The sequence below is a fragment of the Paroedura picta genome, chromosome 12 (assembly GCF_049243985.1).
Source record: "Paroedura picta isolate Pp20150507F chromosome 12, Ppicta_v3.0, whole genome shotgun sequence".
In the NCBI taxonomy this organism is placed as follows: Eukaryota; Metazoa; Chordata; class Lepidosauria; order Squamata; family Gekkonidae; genus Paroedura; species Paroedura picta.
Genome location: NC_135380.1, coordinates 33,227,806 through 33,252,482, shown reverse-complemented (window position 1 = coordinate 33,252,482; position 24,677 = coordinate 33,227,806). Strand labels below are relative to the sequence as shown.

Sequence of the window (24,677 nt, the reverse complement as noted above, 5' to 3'; positions counted from 1 at the left end):
TTGCATTTCAGCTATTGCACCCCAATTGTCCAATGTTGTCAAGTAATAAGTGCTACTGCATGTTGGCTACTGCTAGGGTCCTCATGGGAAAACCTCGGAGGGCTCATATCCAGCCAGTGCTGATGCCGCGGTATTGGTTACCAGTTGCAGCCTGGATCAGGTTCAAGGTTTTGTTTTTAGCCTTTAAAGTCTTCCGCGGTCTGGGACCCACATATCCGAGGGACCACCTGTTGCCCTATGCCCCCCTGCAGGGCTTTGCCTCGTTGGTGGTCCCTGGCCTCCAGGAGGTTTGCCTGACCTCGACCAGGGCCAGGGCCTTTTCGGTCCTGGCCCCAACTTGGTGGAATGAACTCCCCAAAGAGCTAAGGGCCCTGCGGGAGCTTTCGGCATTCCACAGGGCTTTCAAGATGGAGCTCTTCTGCCAGGTCTACGGTTGAGGCTAGGTCATGGAAGATCAGATGGGCGCCCCTAGAAGAGATTGCCCCCAGGCCGGACCACTTCTGTTGGTGGACCACCGGCTTGTGTAGTTACCCCGTGGCATACTGAGAGGCAGCTTGTCACTGCTGTGGGGCTGGGAGGATAGGTTTGGCTGCTGGGGTATATAATTTTAATGAGGATATTATACTGTGTTTTTATGTGTGTGATTTTTTTCACTGTGTAACCCGCCGTGAGATGGCTTGCCAAGAGCAGCAGGAAATAAATACAACAACAGCAACAATCCCTAAATATCATTCAGGTGGATAACCACAGCACACAAAAGCTTACAGTTTGAATCAAACTTTGTTCACTTGAAAGGTGCCACTGGGCTCAAACTTTGTCCTAAATGCCAGCCAGCATGCTAGCTATCAGACATCTCCGGTCAAATATCAAATACTGAAATAAATCTAGGGCTGGATGCCCAAAATTAACTGGCTATTTGGCAAATTATTAAAACATCCAACAACTACAGAAGGAGAAGGAGAGAAGGAGAAGGAGAAGGAGAAGGAGAAGAAGGAGAAGGAGAAGGAGAAGGAGAAGGAGAAGGAGAAGGAGAAGGAGAAGGAGAAGGAGAAGGAGAAGGAGAAGGAGAAGGAGAAGGAGAAGGAGAAGGAGAAGAAGAGCTGTTTTTTTGTACCCTGTTTTTTGCCATTCAAAGGAGCCACAAAGTGATTTATAATTGCCTTCCCTTCCTCTCCCCACAACAGACACCCTGTGAGGTTGGTGGGGCAGAGAGGGCTCTGAAAGATCTGCTTTCTGAGAATAGCCCTAACAGAACTGGGACTGGCCACATACTGGCTGCATGTGGAAGAGCTGAGAATCAAACTATGACACCATTTCTAATCACTGTACCAAACTGGCTCCTTGACACAAATTCTTGACACAAACTCTGAGGGAAACAGAGAGAAATTGCGAGAAGCAAATTCTTTTCAGTTCAAAGTCAGAGTGAAGAGGAACACTATGCAAGGGATAGACCTGGCCATGGGGATTGGCATCTCTGTTTGTTTGTTTGTTCATTTATTAAACGTATTGACCACCGCCCTCCAGCCAGCCAGCTCGTGGCAGTTCACAACAAGATCATAAAATAACAATAAAATTACAAACAAACATGACAAACCCGCCCCACCCCCCAGTACCCCATTGGGCTCCACCCAATTGACATGACTCCAGCCTCAAGTTAAGTGTAGGTGTTTAATAGTTTCTAGATGTTAGAGATTAAAACATCTGAAGGAGGAGCCATATAGGTCTTTCTTGCCCTGGCCTCAACCAAATGTCTGGTGGAAGAGCTCTACCTTGCAGGCCCTGCGGAACTGTGATAGCTCCAATAGGGCCCTCAGCTCTTCCAGGAGCTCATTCCACCAGGTAGGGACCAGGGTCAAAAAGGATCTGGCCCTGGTCGAGGCCAGGCATATGGGCCAGGGATCACCAAGCTATCTGATAGGGCAGGGGTAGTCAACCTGTGGTCCTCCAGATGCTCATGGACTACAATTCCCATGAGCCCCTGCCAGTTTTTGCTAGCAGGGGCTCATGAGAACTGTAGTCCATGGACATCTGGAGGACCACAGGTTGACTACTCCTGTGATAGGGTCTAATCCCTTCAGGAAGGCCTTCTGCCTGCCTCTGAACTACAACAATTAGCAGTGGCAGGATCGGGGCCCTTTGGACCCACCCTGTTCAGGATGCTGCAGAGAACCGCCTCTCCCTCATACCCTCCCTCTTCATTCCCGTGGAGTCTGCAGAGGGTCTCTTTCCTTCAGGGGACTGCAATTATCCCCCCCCCCCCCTTTTAGCCATCCTCACTCATTCACTAGGTTGGACAACAACAAGGGCCTGCTTTTGTGTTGCTGTTGACAGGAGGGAGCAGCAGTAGAATCTGGGAGACCCGGGTTCAAATCCATACTCTGCCATCGGTGCTGGCTGAATCATTCACTGTCAGCTTCACCGACCTCTCAAGGGGGTTGTTGTGATAAAATGGAGGAGGGGGGAATATGGAGAACCACTTTGAGCCGCCAGTAGAAAGAAAAGCGGGGCTTAAATATCTAAATCAATCCATCAGAGCTGGGTCACTCACAAGGTCCTGCTTCCCTCCGTTGTAGACAGACATCACCAGGGGGATCCCATGCTTAGAAATGAACAGGGCAGCCCCAGACAAGGAAGGCAGGATCAACTTCAACTGGGCTGAAAGTTTGTTTGGCTTCTTTTTGTTTCCCCTGCAGGAGAAGCCGAAACAGGAAGCTGGGCTTGACAAATGACCTGGCTTTGATATCTCTTGATCAAAACCACAGCTCATTAGAGGGCCTAGTGTCTTTAAAAGCAGGGCTATAAACCTGCTCAGAGGTCGGTGGGGAAGTTGAGCAGATCACCCGAGGAACAGGTTTCAGTCAGAGCTATAAATCTGAAAAGGGGGAAATGGATGGTCTCAGCAGACATCGATGCTTCCCCCCCCCCCCCTTCACCCCGTAAGGACATAAAAATTGTCTTGCTGGACAGGCCCGGGAACCAGAGCAATTGCTCTCCAAAAGAAAACCAGAATTGATTGCTGTGCTATAATAGGGATGCCAGGCAGAGGCTGGCAACCCCAGGGGTTTCAGGGGTAAGGCGAGGGGTGGAAATGACATCAGGCTAGGGCCTTGGGTAAAAACCCGGACATGACATTGTGGCATCATCCAATGCTCTTGAAACTTAATGGTTTTATCATAGGGTTTCTAGAGAGTCAGCTGGCATCTGAGGTTTGGCCGAGATGTGATGTCCTTACGTAACTGGTGTCATTTCTGCCTCAACCTCCCACTGTTTCTCCTCAGCCAAAGAGCTGGGGGATAAGACGACCCTTCCCCAGGAGATCATTCACAGATTCACATGGAAAGGCTAATATAGAGGATTAGGCTAATGTAGAGGAGAAAGGCAAGGTCACTCAGCAGAGCAGAGAACTCCTCAGTATTTCCAGCCCTTGGATGCACATTTCTTGTTACCTTCTTGCCTCCAGCTCAGGTTTTGGACTAGTGAGGGCATAACATCATCAGCCCCCTTCCTGTCATGTGACATCATGAGTTGACAGTATTGTGCAGGGGTGGCCAAACTGTGGCTCTCCAGATGTCCATGGGCTACAATTCCCATGATCCCCTGCCTGGCAGGAGCTCATGGAAATTGTAGTCCATGGACATCTGGAGAGCCACAGTTTGGCCACCCCTGGTCTAGTGGGACCCATGTGACCGCCTGGAGTTAGAGGTTCATCCAACGTCTGGGATGATTGAAGATTGCTGATGTACACCACCATGAGCTCCCACTCTGGTAGGCTGAATGTTTCTTTAGGGTTGGCTCTGACCCAACAGGGATGCTGCTATGTTGTTAACACCTGCAACGTCCCTGGAGCACCTGCAACGTCCCCGGAGATTTCCATTCCGTTCTGAACAGCAAAGGAAGATCTTTGCCAGGGGGAGGCGTTATAAAAACAAGATGTGCGGTGGATATTCCTGGGAAGCCTCCCGTGGACGTCCACGGTTGAAACGGGGCCATTGCTCTTTTCCATGCGAAGGCACCAACCATCTGGCATTTTGTTTGGGTGGTTGATTTATTGCCGCCCGGATTGTTATCTTGCTTTTAAATATGGCCCCGCTCCGCCACCACCAAATCACCCGTGTTCCGCACTGTTTACTCTTATAATAATGTCCTAACAACCTAACCTTTACCTTTTCAATCGCCTCGCCTGGGTCTTTAATTTCCTCCTGTTTGTGGGGCAAATAGAGTGTGATGGTTTTCTTATAACTCATTTACTGCACGGGGAGAGATAACGGCCACGCAGTGTCAGGTTTGCCGTTCACATTAAGTGCGGTTCAAGAGGTTCTCTAAACAGGACAGAGTCGTAAAAAGAGGCCCGTCCTGCCAGTTGGGCTCATTTCACGGCAAGGCGAATATCATAGGGGATATTATTAAACCTTGTTTAATTTGTGCCCAGGTACTGAATCAGATACAACTTGTCAAATTTTGTGGGATTTTATATCGTAGTTCCTTTTTGTTTGATTAAAAAAAAAACCTAGAGCAGATGCACACAGCTGCTGCCCTCGCTCCTACCCCCCCCCCTAAACACACTGACACATTAATGCAAAGACAGCTGATATCCATCTTGTTCATCCTCCTGGGCAATGTTTTCCAGATTTCTGATAAGCTGAGACCCATTTCTCTTGCAACATATCTTTTTCAGACTGTTGCTATTGCAACTCAGAAGTTTGTTTTTGGAATGTGAAACGGGGGGTGCTCTAAGATGTGTCTCTACGTGTTTCTGATCTCAGTTGAAGGAAGAAAGACTAGAGCAGTACATCACTTTGAGACCGAATGGGCAAGCTCTTCTGGGGCTGGGCAATTCTGTGGCATCTTTACAGAGTGATCACTTCTCATGTGGCTGGCTTCTCTCAAGACTAGTAGAGGCAGGAGCAGTTATGCAAAATAAGCCAATATATGCAAATATTGGTGATTCTTGGTGTAGAATTTAAAGGGGGAAGGGAAGAGAAGCAGGCAATCTGGTTCTTTTATTCCAGAATATCTTTTAATATCAACTACCACTAGTTATAAAGAGCCTCTTGTGGCGCAGAGTGGTAAGGCAGCAGTCATGCAGTCTGAAAGCTCTGCCCATGAGGCTGGGAGTTCAATCCCAGCAGCCGGCTCAAGGTTGACTCAGCCTTCCATCCTTCCGAGGTCGGTAAAATGAGTACCCAGCTTGCTGGGGGGGGGGGGGGTAAAAGGTAATGACTGGGGAAGGCACTGGCAAACCACCCCGTATTGAGTCTGCCATGAAAACACTAGAGGGCGTCACCCCAAGGGTCAGACATGACCCAGTGCTTGCACAGGGGATACCTTTACCTTACCTTTAGCTTTACCTTTACCACTAGTTAACTAAGGAGGATGTCTAAGATGGATTGAAAAGTGAGAGGACAGACAAGGACTTGAAACAGAATTATAATAATAATTAACCCAAAGCCTTTCTTCCCCCCATTAAAGCAATAAAAACAATAAAATAACAGCACAAGCCAACAAGTAACCACTTTTTTAAAAATGCTCCATATGAAAGGCTTGTGTAAAAAAAATAAAGTAACATTCATCTAAAGGAACGTTGTGCAAGCATCAGACAAAAGTGTCCAGTGAGGGAATTCTGCAAATGGGGTGCCACCCCAGAAAAGGCCATGTTAAAAAATATTTTAATGATATTACGCAGAAAAATTGTAGCTGATGTTAATTGGTAGGTATAAATCTCATATTCAATTCCCTATTTATTTGAATGTATTTTAGTTGCCTCCACAGGAATGATAAGGAAAGACACAATACAGGTTCATGTTCTTTGCCCTATTGAGCTTATAGCAATGGGGGAGAGGGTCAATCAATGAAAGGCACAGGGAAGGCAGTAAAGCCTCTTTACTATCTGCTCTGGCCATTACCATATGAGCCATATGCATACACTGTCTGGAATACGTATTATGACAATCTAAATCACATGTAGTTTGGCCTCAAGAGTTTAGGCCAAAGGCAGGATTTGAAGGATCAGAGAGACGTTATCCTAGGACAAGAGTAGTCAAACTGTAGCCCTCCAGATGTCCATGGACTACAATTCCCATGAGCCCCTGCCAGCATTCACTGGCAGGGGCTCATGGGAATTGTAGTCCATAGACACCTGGAGTGCCGCAGTTTGACTACCCCTGCCCTAGAACAAGCTTTCTCAACCAGGATTTTGTGAACCCCTGGGCTTTCTTGATGGCCCTGAAAGGGTTTCCCAAATGGGTTGGAGTTAATTAATTTTGTATATAATTTAAAAAATTGTTAAACATTTCTTAGGAGATATTACCATATAGGGTCATGTCAGCCCCCCACCCAGTGGCCAATGATGGCTCTGGAAGGGGTGGAAAGGAGAGGGGCCTTGGGTGGGCGTGCCCAAAGCGATGCTTCCCAACCATATTCTGCACGATCGTGCCACTTCTGAGGTTTCTCGAGGCCTAAAGAATGTTTCAGGGGTTTCTCAATGGTTAAAAAGTTGAGAAAGGCTGTCCTCAGAGGATGTCTGTGGCTCAGTGGCAAAACAAGTGCTTTGCCTACATAAGGTCCCAGGTTTGATTCCCAGCATCTCCAATTTAAAAAAATAAGGATTAGGCCAGGGGTAGTCAAACTGCGGCCCTCCAGATGTCCATTGACTACAATTCCCAGGAGCCCCTGCCAGCATTCGCTGGCAGGGGCTCCTGGGAATTGTAGTCCATGGACATCTGGAGGGCCGCAGTTTGACTACCCCTGGATTAGGCAGTAGGGGTTGATCCTTTCAGTGTCTGAGAATAGTGGCATTGAGATATCAAGATCTGACTCAGTATAAGAAGAAAAGTTGGTTCTTATATGCCGCTTTTCTGTACCAGAAGGAGTTTCAAAATAGCTTCATGTAAGTATTCTAAAAATCATTCCATTGGTGCAAGTGTAAGATCCAAACAGAAATAAATAAATATGCCTTTCCCCTGTTTCTTTTTCCTTGTGAGCAAAGCAAATAGTTTTTGTTCCCAGCTTTCCCAATTCGCTTATTTCTCACACACCATTTTTATGCCATCAGCCCCCTCCCCTCCAAAAAAACACATTAAAAATATTGTCAACTCCATAGGGCAAATATTTGGCACAGAGAAACAGGAAATGACAAAATTCAAGATAAAGGCTCCTGGGTCCGATTCACAGAGAAGAGAAATGGGACTTTTCAAGTGGAAATGGTGGGGCTGAGAAATTCAGTTTCATCTCTGGCACGACGGGCGGAGAGCTGGGATAGATGGCAGAACCTTAGGGAGGGGGATTTCAAGATAAAGACCCCACTAGCTTCTCAGTGACCGTTTATGCACTGGGAACTTCACTGCCCCACCCCCCTATCAAGAGCACAAATGGGGGGGCGGATGAGGTGCACCAGGCCAAATGCTCCCCCATGTGGGTGCAGGAAGAGGTGGGGCAACCTGCCATGACTAAAACCCCAGCCTGCGGCCCGGCATGAAACCTCCAGTGCATAATTGGTCAGTATGTAGCAAACTATTCCACAAGAAAGCCTGGGCTGAACTCATGGCCTCGGTGGCCGGGCCACAACATGGAGCAAAGAGAAATAAGACCTCCCCTCTGACGATCTGGAGTTTCTTGGGGTGAGTCAAACATCAACAAAACAGACGCGTTCTCTGTTCAATGGCCACGCTGCCCCCTTCTATCACTATCGCTCACGTCGCCTCTGTGGCATCTTTCCCTCCCGGCACTTTGATGGCAGAATTTATGAGGAATCAAATTATTGCTGGGAGAAGAGAATTAAAACAATCCTTCATTTGCAAAATCCCCAATATTGCCTTGCCGTGCTCCACCTTTGGGATTCTAAATGAGCTTCCCTCTCCTGCAAGTCCCACAGCTCTTTCCAAGAGCAGCAATTGCACACTACAGATTATGGCAGCAATTTTCTTCTAATCTGCTCTGGAGCCGGGAAACGATTATATATAAATATATATATATATATTTAGGGTGTTTTTTTTTTTTTTAAGTTAAGGGCGCCGATTGAATTCATAAAACCGGCAGCTGCAATTAAAAAGCCTAATGGATTAACGAGCAGCAATTATTTGGGGGAGAACCGTAGTTTCAAGTTGAACTTTCTCAACGGACAAGGACAATGGCTTCACAAAGCAAGGAGGCGCAGGCGGCTTCTTTAGTCTGAAAAATCCACCCGGGCTGCAACAGCCAAGAGATTATCAAATGCATTTTGGCCCCTTTGCATCCCTCCTCCCCATGTGTAGACACAGAGCCAGCTCAGCAAGACTCTGCATCTCCCGTTTAGGGGAATGGCTGTGGGCCAGAGAACTGTGCACATGTCTCCATGTGTTCAGCTCAGCTTCCTTCAAGCTCATTCAGATTTCAACAGCAGTCTAAAGAAAGCCCTGGGCTGCACCTCCTTCAGGTCCCACATGAGCACATGAAGCTACCTTGTAAGGAATTAGATCCTTGGTCCTTCAAGGTCAGTGTTGTCTATTCAGACTGTCAGGGGCTCTCTGAGGTCCGGGGCAGAGGTCTTTCACACCACGGATTGCCTGGCCCTTTTAACTGGGATTGGACCTGAGAACTTCTGCATGCAAAGCAGACGCTCTCCCACGGAGCAATGGCTTCTCCCCAAATCAGGTATAAAGTTCAGCCATCGAGGCTTTTTTCTCACCGCAAAAAAAGAGATGAAAATGCTAAGCTCCTAATTCATAGGCTGACACGGAGGGGGGGGGGAGTCAAAATGCAAACGTTACACGTGTATGAAAGAGACCCTTCTGATCAGATTGATTGGACTCCAGGTGCTGGCAACTGGTAGGAGACTGGGGGGGGGAGGTGGAAACATAGGGGGTCATCAGTACAATAGCCAGCAAATGCAATTAAACACGTAACTCAGCTGATACATTCCTTACTCATCAAAGCACTCTGTTTCCTGCAGACAAGGAAGTGGAATTTTGCAACACAACATGTAACCTCTTTCTCTGTCCAAGGGAGATCAGTTCCCCCTGGAGAAAATGTCCAAGGCCTTTCCCCTCCCCTCCCCAAGCACCTCCCCAAGCCTCACCCCCAAACCTCCACTAATTTCCTAACTTGGAGTTGGCAACGCTATACGGTTTGGGTGGGGAAAAAAAACTGTTCCCAGCTGCTCACAGGTTCTTTCTTTCTCTGCTCCTGCCTATTCAAGCTACACCTTGATTCAATTTTTTTTTCTTGGCCACATGCCCAAGTCCTGGTCCCTGACCATCTTCTCCAGATTTATATCTCCTGACCCTCTTGGCACCTGTCTCAGTTTGCCATCCTGACCTCCAGTTTCCCCTCTCTGCTTGGTCAAGCTGCTCACTGAGATGCCCTCCCTCCCCCCCCCCCGAAAGGCCTTAACCCTGGTGGAGGGGAGGGGTGAAGAGGGCACCAGAGCCAGCCGTCCCCATATAATTCATACACTTCCTGTGCAGGAACGAACATGAAACTGGCATTTAAATGGATACACGCTGCGATGCTGCACACACACACACACACACACACTCACACACTGTTTTTACACATTGAATACACAAATAGCTAGAATGCCCCCGCCAAAGTCCTCTGTGAGATCACGATGCATTAAAAATAATCTATTCCCTTAGACTCCCTTCTCCGAGCTCACAGATGTTTCCCAGGTGGATCTGGGCCAGGCTTGTTCAATTTCAGCAGCAGAATTGCTTTCAGGCTGTTTCCCCGGCCAGCTGACACAATGAACGCCTTGACAATGTATGTGGAACTTCAATGCTATTTCCGACCCAAGGCTGCCTTCAGCGCTGGCATTTCACAGAAGTGCCACAGTGTCCTTTGAAGCAGTCCTCTGACAAAACCACGCAGCTGGGGTTCCATGCTTGGGCCTACCCCAGCCTAGCGCTGAAAATGAAATGGATAACTCCTCTAAATTGTTGCTTTGTCTTGAAGGAAGATATGTTGGAGGTTAGCCAGCAAGAGTGACTTAGGCAGAGAATTTATTAGGGCCCTTTCCTCTCAAATGGGAGCATTAAAGAAGGGGGGAAGGAAAAAAGAATCGGGGGCTGCATAAAACAAAATAACTTCATATGTTGGCTTGCTGGGGACACCGTTCAAGAGTTCCTCATGCCCAAAGCCCATCACGGAAGCCATTTCGTAGCTGATTTGCTAGGGAGAGATTCCTTAGTCCTGTGGTGTTAATGGCTTTCCAGTGGGGGGTCTATTGCCAAATTCCGAACTCATCAACGCAATCTATTATTAATAACCCCTCGAAAGGCTTTTGCGGTGGCGTTATTGCGGAAGGCATCGAAAGCTCTGCGGTGTCATTCGTTATCTAGATTGCAAGGGGGGGAAAATATATGTGGGGAAATAAAACAAGAGCCTCGACATTTTATAAACAAAATGTTTCATGTGTTACATCGCCTCGCCTTCCCTCCATATAAAACAGTGGGGTGCAGGAAGGAGACGCTGGCGAAGATTTGCTGCAAGGGAGGGAGCTGCCATTGGGCTAGAAACTTTTTCCTCCTTGATTTGTTATGAGGCAAAGCAGGATTGTTTGACCCAATTGGCTTCAGCTTTCAGCTTTCAGCTTCTCGCCTGGGTTCGTGCCAGGTCATTTTCTGAGATGGGATGGCGCATGAGCATGGGACCACTCCTTTCTGGAAAACTGGAAAAGGTGGGTAGAACTCCCTTATTTGGATGACTTTTGGTACATTCACAAATGCCCATTCTAATAGGGATGTTTCCAAAATTCTCTTCTTCTAAATTTTGTCCTGAATTTTGGAGTGTCAAATCTTCCTTCTACAGAGGAACTGGTGCACTGGGCATCCTCCATTGCTTCATCAGCCACCCCCACCCCCCAATTTCTGACTTTTATACAGAGCACCATGAATCTGCAGTTTGCCACCCTTTTCCAATTATTTTGGCTCATTTCCATCTTTCTTCCATGCTATGCTACCAACAAGCATGTGCTCTCTGATAACAGAATCTGCAAGAAAAACAACTTAACATGTTGGATGCGTGGTGGTGACAAGATCCTTTTTAGCATGCCATTTTACCAATGCACATGAGCACCTCAATACACCGCCTCTCGAAAAGAATCGTGGCACAACATGAGTTTCTGACCATGTGTTAGTGTGTACATCTTCATTAGTAATGTACATTAGTAATGTAAAGAGGAAACAACTACAAATGAGCTAAAACTGGGGTAGTCAACCTGTGGTCCTCCAGAAGTTCATGGACTACAATTCCCAGGAGTCCCTGCCAGCATTTGCTAAAGGAATTGAAACAATTTTTTTTTAGAACTGATTTCAGAAATTCTCTGTATCAAACTAGGATTAAGGAGGAGTCCATTGTAGCACTGAATTAAATTCTGGAATAATAAAGGAACAGATCAGGGAAAATCTCTAATATTCCTCACTTGATAACTGCAATATGATGTGGTGACGTTGTCCAGGAAGCAGCCATCACTGATCAAATGCAGCAGAGACCTGAAACATTGGCTGGTCTCCTGCAGTTCTTTCTTTGCCCCCAGTAAAGCATTGACTCCTCCCAATGTACCTTCCTGGTGACCGATTCAAGAATCATTTGGATCCAAGTCTGAAATTCTTCCGCTGAGATTCCGGGACTACTGTTGAGCTGAGGCATGGGCTGCCCGACAAACTGAATCAGCCTTCCCCGATTCTGTGTCCCCTCCCAGGGTCAGAAAGTGACACTCGATACCCCAGGAAATCTAGACTTTCCTTATGGAACTCACACTTTGACATACAAGTGGTTAGTTCCTAACCGGTATTAGACCAGTCCCAGATGATGGTAATCTATTCCCGGTTTTCCATTAGGATCACTTAGATCACTAGCTGTACCCATGCTAGAAACCATAGCTACAAATCATTGGGGAAAGGAGTTTTATTGCATTATTGCTAGCTTAGTTATAATTTTTGCTATTTTTTTTGGTATTAGCTGTATTTTTTGTATTAATGAGGTATTGTAAGATATTTTTAATTGACGTTTCTATTTGATGTTTTACAGTGTTATTGTAAACCGCCACGAGCCAGCTTGCTGGGAGCAGTGGTATACAAATTGAATGAATGAATGAATTCTCTTGGACCATGAGCAGGGATATGCAGCTATGTTCCTTATTCTGTTTGTATATTTATTTACATTTTCATCAGTAGTTTCAAGACTTTGCTTTTCACTGTATGTTCTTCAGGTCCATTTGCATTGTGAAAGAATATCAGATAACTTTATATTCAATTTATGCAGTGCATACACTATACATCACAGATACACTGAATATATTCATGGTACTGATTTACTGATGCACAAACAGTACAGAACAATATGTATATTTCAGGGGGGGGGATTAGGTTTTGGGGACACAGAGAATAGTATCGATACAAGGATCCAAACAAGACAGAAGTGAAATAAAATCTGGGATTTCCAGGTGGAAACAGCAGGAATGGAAAATTCAAATCAACCCTAACTGCTAGGCTTCTGGGCTGCAAATATTTACTCTGCAATAAACGAGTGTGCTCATTTTATTATAATTTGGTTTGTTGTTTTACTGTTGTTAGCCATCTTGAAAGTTGTCAAGCTAGAACTATTTTAAATTAACCCAAGCATCTCTTTAACGAGAAGAACCAAATGTGCTTTGCTCGTAAACGGTGGCTGGGCTGAGAATTTGATTGTCAGAGAGGGATGAAGCTGGTCGGTGCGAATGTCCCTATTTTGATTTCCTTGCTCCTTTGTAAGAAACAAACCTTCTTTTCATGCTTGTTTCTCCTCATTAAACATTCCCTTTTGGTGCAAATATATTTCTCCATTTTATTTTATTTTGACATTGTTTGGATATAAACGGTGTCTAATGAATGAGCCTCTTGTGGCGCAGAGTGGTAAGGCAGCCGTCTGAAAGCTTTGCCCATGAGGTTGGGAGTTCAATCCCAGCAGCCGGCTCAAGGTTGACTCAGCCTTCCATCCTTCCGAGGTCGGTAAAATGAGTACCCAGCTTGCTGGAGGGTAAACGGTGATGACTGGGGAAGGCACTGGCAAACCACCCCGTATTGAGTCTGCCATGAAAACGCTAGAGGGCGTCACCCCAAGGGTCAGACATGACTCGGTGCTTGCACAGGGGGTACCTTTACCTTTACCTAATGAAAACATGGAGTCCTAGAAACAGAACGAGCCCTCACGTAGACTGATGAAAACGAGGCAGACCAAAACTGACCTCAATAATGACGTACAACCCCCCCCAAAAAAACAAAAATTGGGGACTCCCCCTCATTCCTACTCTTGGCCTAGCAGAAAAGCTACAAGTGTTGTGTTTTGTTTTTTAAAGACCATTGTCGTTTTGGTGAAGCGATAGCCCTGTTCACCGGTTCACTGATGAAGGAATGCATGCGGAGCAGAAATCAGAGTGATACCCATTGCTCCTGCTGCTCACCTCTACGTCACTGAGCACCATGCGCGGAGGCCCAATCATGCATAGACTAACCCATACAGCAGAGTAGCTCCTAAGCACACGGGGTCTGAATGTATGGTGAAGGATCGCAAGCTGGGTGTCCCTCACCCTCTCCTGAATGCACTTTATGCAATGAATGAGTGCATGTTGCCATGGCCAGCCATCCCCGACATCTTCCAGAACCTTCTAGGTTATCATAGTGTAAAGTTTACATGGGTGAGAGCTCACAATGGTTGATGCCCTGTGAATCTTTAATTGAACAAATTAGAGGCATGCCTTGAGGATTCTGGCCGGATCAGAACACAGTCCTAGAGTGACACTTGTGGGGTATCTATGTTGGCACACAGTCTGGGAATTCCAGGCCTTCGTCCCTCCTGTTGTGATTTGACTGCAAAAATTGTGCCATCCCTCTATAAGGGGCTGAATTGTCTTCATGGGATACCCCTCAATGAACAATGAGATCATGTTGAAAGAAAGAAAGAAAGAAAGAAAGAAAGAAAGAAAGAAAGAAAGAAAGAAAGAAAGAAAGAAAGAAAGAAAGAAAGAAAGAAAGAAAGAAAACAGCTGGCTTTATTTCCAAAATGTACTATTTTCTAGTCTCTCCCCACCCCCGGCAACCCTGGAGCAAATAAATTGTTCTTTTGCCGCCATTTTGCTTTCTTCTTTTCAGTTGCTCCGCTATTTCCTCTTTTTTGTCACGTCACATTATTTGGGGGGCTGTAATTCCTATTTGTTGCCACGCCTGTCTTCCTGTCTGCCATTGTTCCCCGTTTCTAATCCTCCCCTTACCCGTTCTCCTCTTCTTTGCCTCTTACTCCCTCATCCATTCCTCTTTCTGCTCCCCCTTCCCTCCGCCTTCTATTCTCCAGTGGCTTTTTGAGAGCGGGGTGACTCTCTGCTATAGCAACCCCACCTCTCCAGGAAAAGTCACAACAATCTCTTCAGGGGAGTCGGGGAGGGGGAGGAAAAAGCCTTTTCACAAGCTGGCAGCAGAAACAAATCCGGCTTGAAGGAACAAGGAGGATTAGCCAGGGGGCAGAGGGTTGCGGACTTAACTCTCTCCCCTTGTTTCTTTAGAGCACCAGTCATTCAGAACCCTGCTGCTGTGTACAATTAAACACCGTGATATTTTTTTGTTGTTGTTTTAAAAAAAAGTTCAGCGTGACACAAGGAGGGGAATTGTGGAAAGGTTTAATTCCACTTTAATATCTTTCCAAGTTGAGAATTCCAAAAGTGAGCTATTTAACCCACCAGTTTCCACTGGGACATAAAAACGAGACTGGGATTTTCTCAAAAGGCTGCCTGGTCTACTGGCCGTAGAGCTCTCTGTCACATTTTTTACCCACCCTTTCAAGAAGTGGTTCACAGAACCATACTCCCTATAAGGCTATAAGAAGGTTATAGCCTTTGGAGCTCATAATTTTTAGGTTCTTGCTTTCCCAGCTCAGCCAGGAAGATCCAAGGGTCACTCTGGGCAACTGATTCTCCCTCAGCCTAAACTAGCAACCTCATGGGGTTGTTATGAGTGGAGTGCCCTGAGCCCCTTGAGGGAATATAATGAAGCCATTAAAAATGGAGCTAGCCCCAATAGGTATTCCTTGCTTCCACTGTAGACCTTTAACCTGCCCCATTACGCTACTTCTTGGGGTCCCCTGATCTGCATTTCAGGGAGTATTCATGAAGACAAAGAAATCCTACACTGCTGATAGAAATCACTTTTTTCTGTGAACATTGCGGCTGGATCCAGCCTATTATGAGCATGGCAGCACAGGGATACCTAACAAGATATCCATGAGCACTATGACACATATGAATATATCTGTAGTGCCTCAAAGCATCTCTGCAGAGCAAAATGCCACTTCTGTCTTTCTCCCACATCAGTGCAGCTGGAAGAGTTCCAGAAGAGACCAGGAGGCATCTGCTCTCTGTCTGTAGGGACTACCCATTTGGAAGCAGATGTCTGTATCATAGGTGGGCACTTGGCTTGGAAGTCCTCAGCATTTTGCATTTGGCCCATACTTTATGGTAGCCATTTTGTATTGGTGCCTACAACCTGTCCACAGAATTCCAATAAAGCCCACAGTCTCAAGAGGGTTGGGTACCCCTGGCCCAGAGGACCTACAACCAGCTGGTATGTCACATGCTTCACATCTAGAAAGTTATAGGTACAATTTTTGGCATTTGCAGTTAAAGGAGTTCAAGTCAATGGGATGGGTAAGATCCTTTGTTTGACTGACAGCCTGAGAGCAGCTGCCAATCATAGTTATAGGGGCTCAACAACAATACCACCACCACCACCACCGACGATGGCGATGATGATGATGTTATTCTTGTTGCTCACCCTTCCCTGGTAGGCTCAGGGTCATTTACAACAGTATTCAAACACTCAGTACAATAAGTTAGCCTTTCTCAACTTTTTTTACCATTGAGAAACCCCTGAAGAGGCACAATCATGCTGAATATGGTTGGGAAACATGGCTGTGGATATGCCCACAAGTGGTCCCTCCCCTTCCCACACCCTCCAGGCCCATCATTGGCCATTTTGGGAGGGGTGGCTGGGTCATATCACCCATATATGGTCATATAACCTAATAAATATTTAAAGAATATATTTTTAAAAATAATTAATTGCCACCCATTTGGGAAATCCTTCTGGGGCTGTCAAGAAACTCTGAGGTTTCACAAAATAAGTAAACAATAAATATAATTGAATACTCTTAAGTTTTAACATTTGCTAAATAAATTAAAAGCCATCTCTCCAATGTAACTAAACCATCTAGGGGGAGGGGCTCGGTCTATGTTGGGCAGATTTGTGCACGATGTTTCTCAGCTTCAGATTTCAGATAGGGAGGCCAAGTACTTGTCTGGCGTTGGTTTCCTGGTCATGAAATTACCAGTGCTGATGAATATCAAGGCATGTAAAAGAGAGACAAAATACAATCACTTCTGTTCTGTTCCCCCTCCATTACAGATCATAAATGTTATTGAACGAATCTGAATTGTGGCTGTTTTGGAATTAATGCAGCTAGGGCCTCTGTGGAGTGTGCTATACTTCCCTTCCCAGAAGTGGAAAAGTGAGTAAACCTCAATAAGTAAACCTCCACCTGCTCTTGGTCACCTTTTTATCCCGCCCTTTCAAGAAGTGATTCATAGTGGCATCAGGGGCCCCAGCAGACTAGGCTAGAGCAAAGTTAATGAGTATAACCAAGAGGAAGACTTGAGGGGAGAAAGCAAAGGGAACAAAGGGGTGGTACAAGCCAGGATTTTGCTGCACTCATCGAACGCATACTTGGGAGAATGGAGGTCAATAAAAACTTCATCCATGGATACTTTAATCCTATGTATACTCTGCCAAGAATGTGGAAATGAGACATATTTGAGGGGATAGCAACTACCCCTTGGAATCATCCTTTACAACAAAGAGTAAGGATAGATTCAAGTGGGTAGCCGTGTTGGTCTGAAGTAGCATGACAAAAATAGAGTCCAATAGGACCTTTAAGACCATCAAAGATGTATTCAAGGTGTGAGCTTTCGCGTGCAGGCCTTGAATAAATCTTTGTTGGTCTTAAAGCCGCTATTGGACTCTATTTTTTGTTGAACAAACAGTAAGGAGGGAAAAGCCATCCACAGAGTTCAATAGGAGGAGTTGATGCACAGGTATGGCATAAGTTTGGGAGGCCCGTTAGAGATCAGAAAATGTTCCCTGTTTTGTGTCTTTTTTATATCAATATGTCAATTTTTTTAGCCTCCCGCTTTTCCTCCTTGGTTCTGTGGATCTGCTTCTGTTGTGTGTGCAAATTATTCTTATAAGCAACTTGCATGGTAGTTATAACTACATAGTGCAGCTCATATATGGAGAATTCTAATTTATTAAGGCACAAATAATATTGGAAAAGGCATAGGCTTAGGGAGAGGAAATCATCATGAAGAAGCTGAAAAGGGCATAAGAATTCGTGGAAGGAAGCAAAACTGGAAGGGGAATTTTCAGGTGGAAAATATCAGGGATTCGAAATTCAAAATTGGCCCTAACTTCAGAGGCAGCAGAATGTCACAGTTTTAAGAGAAGAAGAAGAGCTGGGTTTTTTTGTAACCCGCTTTTAACACCCAACAGAGTCTCAAAGGGACTTAGTTACCTTCCCTTCCTCTCCACACAACAGACACTCTGAGAGGTAGGTGAGGATGAGCCATCTCTGAGAGAACTGTGACTGGCCCAAAGTCAACCAGCTGGCTGCATGTGAAGGAGGAGTGGGGAATCAATCCTGGATCTCCATGATAGAGCCACCACTCTTAACCACTACACCAAGCTGGCTCTCTGTTAATCTGTCTGCTGCTGCTTCCTATGTACAAAGGGCTTCTTCTCACAAGGAGAACCTCCTTCACTGCCACCAAGCAACCCCCAGAGATGACAATCAAACAATTGTGGCCTTATGAATGCAGGAGAGGAGCGTAAGTTTGAGGATGGCTCTCTCCTTCTTAGTCTCCTTGCATACCTTCTAAACTCAAAGGGCTCTTGATCAGAAATCCCAAAAGGACAATTTAAAATTTGGCCTGCACACCCAGTGAAAACTATTTGTAAAGATCCACTGACTGATTTTGAAACACATTTGTGGACTACCATAGCATCAGGGGACATCAAAGGAGATAGAGTTTACAAATTTAATAAGAAGAGATTGCCACATCTATCTATCTATCTATCTATCTATCTATCTATCTATCTATCTATCTATCTATCTATCTATCTATCTATCTATCTATCTATCTATCTATCTATCTATCTATCTATCTATCTTTCTATCTATCTATCTATCTATCTATCTATCTATCTATCTATCTATCTATCTATCCATCTATCCATCTATCCATCCATCTATCCATCCATCCATCCATCCATCCATCCATCTATTATATTTATATACCGACCTTCCTTGGACCTTCCTTGAGGCTCAGGGCGGTTTACATGGAACTGGAGAAAAACAGTACAAATAATGTGAAGGAATAGTTATCAGGAACTTTCCCTTGTAACGCAAACACTCTGAAAAATGTAACAAGGGCACCCTTTATCCTACAACTTAATATTTGAACCTGCCAAATTACCTGCACTAATTAAGAGAACCAAAATTTGCAATTGTGGGAGTTAAGTTGTTGCTCAAGAGAAATTTTTAGCCAGTGAAGGGAGGTATTATTGTCCAGATAAGGACCGGCAGAGGGGGCTGAATCAAGAATGGCAAGGGTTAACCTAGATGTGCATTATGCATCTTACATGCACTCTAGATCTATCCTTGCAGTTCTTCATCCAGTAAGGGACACACACGCTGGAGCCTGTCTCTGCACAGACGTCCTTTGTCAGCACAACGTTGCTTTCAACCGTTTGCACAGCCGCATCCTGGTGCAACTAGTCAGTGAGCAATGGAGTTGACAGCCAACGATGGGCCTCAGAACTGAAATGCCGCCTGTTTTAGAAACACCTTCTGATATCTGCCTGTGAATCTAGGGATGGGTGGGTTGACAACTGAACTCTAAAGTCAAGCTGCGGAATCAAGAAAATATCATCTGTAAACAGAGAACGGGTTCATGTAGGAGCACAGGAAATGCTTTGTTGGATCAGACCACAGATCCACCCAGCTCAGCATTCAGATGCTTCTTCTCTAGCCTCAAAGAGGGTGATCCACACCTCCCTTCCCTCTTGCAGACCGCTCTGGGATCCTTGAAAGGAAGGCGAGAGCCAAACATGCTTTAAAAAAGTATTGTTGGGATGTTTTTAATGACATCGATGTGAAGAATACTTTAGAGAAGACAGGTCCCTGCCCCAGGGAGCTCACCGATCTAAAATTAACCATAAGGAAGACAACAAAAGGAGAGAAGGGAAGAGGAGGTGGATCAGCAGGGGAAACAACTCAATTAGTTCCAGCTCTACAGGGTTAGGTTTAGTTTCAGCCAAGGAGAGGGCATGAGAAGAGATGGCAAAGTTTTCATTTTTGGGCTTTGGATTCCCCACCCTCCACCCCTGTGCCATCCTCTAGGGGAGTCGTTCTCAACCTTTTTTGGCCATGGACATTTTAGGAGCTCTTCTCAGGCTCCAGGGCCCCCTGTAGGCTGGCCACATAGACAATGAGCTAGACTAACAAAGGCCTAAGCTAAGAGTGAACTAACTATACTTGACCCACCTTGTCTTATATATATGTGAGACAAACGTCTAGAACATTCCACGAAGAGAAGCATGTCATGATGTCATACATGACAAAAAGGGTCTTTCATCGGTTCAGTTACCAGGGTCCCTCATAAACCCTTTGGGCTCCCGTTCTCACCTTTGCAGTCTGTGCCCCCCCCCCAAATGTGCCAGAGCCCCTCAAGGGGCCATATGGTCCCCATTGAGAATGGTTGCTCTAGGGGGTTTATTTTGCTCAACTAAACCATGAGACAGAAAGACAAGGGGATGAAACGCTGCCACTCAACTGCTGCTCCCATCATCCCTGAACAGGTAACATGAAAAGATCCTTTGAAGTAGGGAGAGGCTGTAGTTCCTCCGTGGGAGGACATTTTGTATGCTAATAGTCTCTTGCTCAATTCCTGGCAGTTCCAGTTCAAAAGGATAGCAGGTAAGATGCCCGAGGAAGACTCTTTTTAGTGCCTGACACCCTGGAGCACCAGAAGGAGCCTGTAAATGTGAATCTGATTTAAAACAGAACCGCCCTCCCGTTCTTCAGTGGGTGCCAGGGTACCAGACCTTCCTCCTGTATTTTATCCTCAGAACAATCCAGGGAGATAGGTTAGGCTGCAGCTTCATGGCTGACTAGGGATTTGACCCTGAAACTCTCTACTCTAGTTTGATGTTCTAACCACTACACCAGACTGTTTTGTTTATGCATGAGCAGATAATGTGCTTTTGGCACTCATTGCAACATCTTCTCTCTGCTAAGTATGGCCACAGTGATAGGCAAATTAGAAGACTATATCACGTCTAATTCATAACCCAACTAAAAGAAGAGGCCTCCTGGTTTAGTCCACTATCCTGTTCTCTCAGAGGTGATCCCAGAAGTAGAGTATGACCCCCACTCCCACTCCCATCTAGACTGTTGCCTGAGCCATTCCCCTGCAATCAAAGCCAACAAAGATTATTCTTTCTTGATAGGTTTTAACGTCAGGCCTGGGAGATGGTTAACTGACGGGATAACTGGAGTAGTATTTTAGTTGAATTTCAAGATTTTTAAAGTTGTATTGTACAAGATTATTCCTCTTGTTGTAAGCCACCCTGAGATCTTTTTGGAGAGGGGCGGCCTAGAAATCCAAGGAATGAATGAACGAACGAATGAGCGAACGAACGAACGAAATGAAAAAAGCTTCCCTCTGTTGCGTCCCCCCTGGAACAAGCATTGGTATAGTGCCCTGAACATGAGGGATTCATTTAGTCCTCTTGGGTATGGGTAGCAGGCATTCTTGATGATGTCCATGAATTTGCTGAACGTCCTTTTAAAGCCATCTAAGCTGATGGCAATCACTGGTGGTAGAGGAACATTCCATTGTATTTGAGAGCAGGGAAACAAAAGTGGGGAACATGAGCACAAGCAAAGGAGAGGCCATTTTTATTTAACCTTTTACTACATTTTCATCGCACTTCCCAATCAAGTCCGTACATGCATGGAAGGTTGCCTACTGTGGGTTGGGAAATTCCTGAAGATTTGGGGAAAGCGTGAGGGTTGTGGAGGGATTGTTATTTATTTAGCGTATGGCATGCATAGTGTAGCCACAAGATCCAGGGCAAGGGACGTTTGGAGATGGTTTGCCATTGCCTGCCTCTGCATTGACTTCTAGAGCTCCTTGGAGGAATTTCATCCAACTCCTTGGAGGTATCCCATCCAAATTCTAGCCAAGATCAGCCATGCTTAGCTTCTGAGATCTGATGAGATCAGGCTTGCCTGGGCTACCTAGCTCAGGGCAGAGGGGAGGGAGCGAAGAGAACTTTAACGTTATTGTTTATCAGTGTTATGAAAATAACAAGATGTATTTGTACATGTCCTGGGAAAAGACCCTGGAAAAAAGATTTTGGAAACAGTAAACAATATCCGGGAACTCCGGTGGTCTTCATTTGTTTATAGGAGGACTCTTATCTTTTGAAACTTTTTTTTTGCATCAGCCAGAGTTTGTGACTCTATGAACATTTCTACCAGGCAAGAAAAGAGAACATACAAAGAAAGTATCTTTCGGAGGCTTTTCGTGCAGTGAGTGGACTAAAGATTTTTGGGGATTATTATTGAATGGCTGTTAATGTAATTCATGTTATTTGTTAATACATGATATATGTGTTGAATAAAGTACTCTTCTTTTTGGTTGCCCCACATGCATTGGGGTGAGGTGGTTAAATCCTGATGTGTTAAATCCTGTGCTGCTTCCAGATGTGGGTGGGGCAGCCACCTTGGTTTGCTCCTCCATGCTACCGCAAAAAAACTCCCTGCACAAAATATACTAGCATCGGCCTAGTCTGGAAACTACTGTTGTTTTTAGGTTTGCCAGTTTAGGATTGGGGAATACCTGGAGACTTTGGGGGTCGAGCCAGGAGCGGGCAGGATTTCAGATGGGGAAGGACCGCAATGGCGTATGATGTTATGGAGCCCTCCCTCCAAAGCAGCTGTTTTCTCCAGGTAAACTGATCTCTCTCACCTGGAGATGAGCTGTAAAACTGGGGGATCTCCAGGTCCCACATGAGGACTGGCATCTCTAGTTGCTTTGCCATGTTTTTTTTTTGGGGGGGGGTGTTTTTAGGTTTATCACCTAATTACCAGTAATTGCCCCAATGTTATCATCATACAACTCCTGAAAATCAAGGGTTGGAGCCTCAGAGTAAGCCCCCCACACACACACACACACAACCCAGCATCTGTGTTTGCTCTGCAGATTTAGCCAACCGGACACTCTGCACCTGTATCTACAGATTTACTGATAAGCCCAGAACCGTAAGGGAGACGGAGCACCTTTCACCAAAAGCATCAACACTGGTGGGCTAGGAAAGCGTGTGAACACATCCTAGTCACCCAGCAAGGCCACATTTAATTCTTGACCTTTTTGTAAGTCTCCTTCAAACCCAAGTAGCCATATCCAAGATCTGGCCATTTGGTTCGCTTTCTCCCTGGGGTGAAACGTTCCTTCCAAGCCCAGAGCCTGTTTCAGGTACGAACTATCCTGGCATCCCTACGAGACTATTTATTTCATCACATTGTCTGTGGCACTGATATTTATCAATCAGGGATTCCTTCTTAATGAAAAAATGTGCCGACTTCATAACACCTGCATGGCTAATTTTTGCTCAGCAAAATCCCAAGGAAAGAGAATTGGTTAGAGAAAAAAGTAGAATTAATAAACTGTCTACTGCGTGGCCAGATTTGGAAAATGGAATGCTTTCCTATCTAGGACGAGAAATTAATTTCGAGCTTGTATCCCTGATGCTTTCTAATAGCTTTGTTGTTTGTATTTCAGAATATTGTTTGTATTCATTTTGTTTCTATTTTTATCAATAAAAATTAGAAAAGAAAAAAATGTACCGAGTTATCTGCAAACCATCTAATAAGAGATCTGACACACACACACACACATCCCCCCAATACCAAATAAAGGAGGTCTGGTTTTGCTTTCTCAATGGTATGAAGACAAATACTCTGTACATGGCTAGAATCACTTTCCTCCTCCATATTATCATCATTCATATTCAAGAAATGTGCTCTATTTCAGGGGTAGTCAACCTGTGGTCCTCCAGATTTCCATGGACTACAGTTCCCATGAGACCCTGCCAGCGAATGCTGGCAGGGGCTCATGGGAATTGTAGTCCATGAACAACTGGAGGACCACAGGTTGACTACCCCTGCTCTATTTGATTGCCCTGTCCTCATCACAAATTGGAGGGAAATGGGGATTTGGAGAAGCAAATCAACAAGTGGCAGAGGAAGTTTTGACTAACTATTCCCCACCCTACATGCGAGTATGCACCTTCCCTTAGTTCAGAGCTAAGTGGAGAGATGGGTTGACTCTCAAACAAGTTCCAATGTCTTTGTACTGTACCCTAAATTAACTTACTCTGCAGCTGCCTGCCCTATAATGCATTAGCCTACATAGGACTTCAAAATGAACCTTGCTAGCTGCTGCGTATGTAATGACAGGATGAGCTCTCCATGGTACCCTAGTGTGCATGTGCAAGTATATATGTTGGTTTTCATGTGTGACTTTATTATTTGTTAACTGCCTTGGTGGCCCTTGTGAGGGCAGAAAGGTGGGATTTGTAAAATAAAATAAATTTGTAAAATAAAATAAATCTAGCCAAGCACTAAGCACAATGAATGGCCTGCTGTGCAATCCAACCGTTCGAAATAAGTTGTCAAAATTGACTTCGTCCACTAAGAATTGCTTAGTAATGACAATGAGTCAAAACCATCCCTAATGTAATTACTGGAACCCTTCGATTATGGCTTTTCAGAACGTGGAATTCCTTAATTGCTCTTGTGCTCTTAACTCTGGACTCATCCTTGTATGCCCATAACTTGATTCCCACCCCCCAATTGATTTGTATAGCTTTGGGGCCCAATTCACACATGCTTGAATGTCACAGTTGGATGTCTCGGCATTTGATTATACTTGCAGCTGACTATGTAAACCAACTACATTGCAAACTGCAAAGTAGTTATTATTAGAGTGTCTTAGGGTTGCCAGCTCTGGAGACTTTGGGTCTGGGAGTGGGCGGGATTTGGGCCAGGGAGGCATTTCAGTGGAGTATAATGCTATGGGGTCCACCCTCCAAAGCAGCCAGATTTTTTCCAGGGGATCCTCAGGTCCCATGGGGGGACCTCCATCCCTAGCTCAGGACTAGGGAAAGCGACATTAAACTCCTGAGCCTGCTATGAAACTCATGGAACTATCTGGGGAAATTTAGTCTGCCTCAGCTACTGCACGGGGCATTTGTGAGGATAAAATGGAGAGGGCAAAAGTATAATTAACACAGAGAAAGAAAAGTAGGTGGCCCATATGTATACATTTGTGGGGATCAGAGAACCTGACAGGGGCCCATTCGGACATGCCCAATTTGCTTGCCTGAATCAGCACCCAGAGCTTGTGAAGGAGAGCTCGGTTTTGATTTTCTAGCCCTCCTTCCCTACTCCTCCCTGCCTTCTGCTGCTGGAATTAAGCCCAGGAACCACCGCCTGTCTTTGAACAGATCAGAGCCCTGTTAAAGTGCGTGACAACATCTTAAGCTTTCGCCGCATGT

The 24,677-nt window shown here is 45.4% G+C and overlaps 1 protein-coding gene across 4 annotated transcripts in view; it reads right to left on the bottom strand.

Annotated features, from left to right (window-relative positions):
- The window catches only part of LMX1B (LIM homeobox transcription factor 1 beta), a 177,495-nt gene that overhangs the window by 23,712 nt on the left and 129,106 nt on the right, over positions 1-24,677 (bottom strand). The window lies entirely within an intron of this gene.